The sequence below is a fragment of the Myotis myotis genome, unplaced genomic scaffold, assembly GCF_014108235.1.
Source record: "Myotis myotis isolate mMyoMyo1 unplaced genomic scaffold, mMyoMyo1.p scaffold_m19_p_6, whole genome shotgun sequence".
NCBI lineage: Eukaryota > Metazoa > Chordata > Mammalia > Chiroptera > Vespertilionidae > Myotis > Myotis myotis.
Window position 1 is genome coordinate 50339469 of NW_023416368.1, and position 1154 is coordinate 50340622.

Here is a 1154-nt window from a genome sequence, read left to right on the forward strand (position 1 = left end):
TACTATACAGTATTTGTATTGCTTTTTGTTTACCAAAGTACTTTTTTTTTTTTTTTAACATATCAAGATTTTATTGTCATACTAGAGGCCCGGTGCATGAAAATTCATGCACTGGAGGGGGGGTCCCTCAGCCCAGCCTGCCCTCTCTCACAGTCCAGGAGCCCTCAGGGACAGGAGATGACGCGGTGATCAGGGGAAGGCAACGCCCCCATCACACCTTTGCTGCTGCCACAGCTGGCAGAGCAAGCCTTGGCCAGTCCTGGTTACCTGCGCCTCGGGCCGGCCCTAGGCGGCTGAGGGGCTGGGGAGACTGGGGTCTCCAGAGGCAGGCACGTGGAGCCACTGGGCCCGCCTGCCATCCCAGCAGGGCTGAGGGGACCGGATGCCACTATCTTGTGACTGTGGGCACCGCCATATTTGAGGGTGGGTCAGTCAATTAGCATATTCCCTCTTTATTAGATAGGATAACAAAACAAAATACAAAGCTTAGAACTGGATCACTCGACCCTTTCTCTTCTTATCTCCTCCCAGTTCAAAATGCTTGCATCTCTTAATAGCCAGCATTCTCTTAGGTCTGCAGTTAAGCTCAACACATTCAAGCCTCAGCACAATCCTCTTTGTAGTTTTAGCCTTTTTTTTTTTTGTTCCAGAAAACCAGTTTAGTCTGCCCACCATAGCCACTCTGCTTCCTGTCCTAACGCCGCTTTTCCTGCGCATACAGAGAAGCCTTGCCCTTCTTGTACTGTGTTGCTTGGTGGGGCTGATGCTTGTCACACTTCCTACAGAAAGTTTGGCGGGTTGTAGGAACGTTCACCATGTTTGTGAGCGCTATTGGCAGGGAAAGGAAGATGATCTACCAAGGTACTTTTTACATATATTTTCTCAGTCAGTTCTTACAGCATTCCTATAAGATAGGTGAACTGTTGTTCTTGTGTCCCTTTCACAAATAAATAAATTGTGGTGGAATCAAGGCTAAAGCTCCTCATCTGTCTTCTCAACCTGCCCCTTTGCCCATTCACCTCATTAACTCAGCAGAGTATGAAGTCTTCCCAGGCTTATTCCTGAATGCTCAACAGTTGCTTTGAATATAAATGACATAAACATTATATGAGAAATTAACTACACAAAGTCATAGTATGTGAGTAAAGGAATTT

The 1154-nt window shown here is 46.6% G+C and overlaps 1 pseudogene; it reads right to left on the minus strand.

Moving 5' to 3' along the window:
• Positions 1 to 486: 486 nt before the first annotated feature.
• On the minus strand, positions 487 to 817 carry LOC118657635 (annotated as a pseudogene).
• Between the last annotated feature and the right edge of the window lie 337 nt (positions 818 to 1154).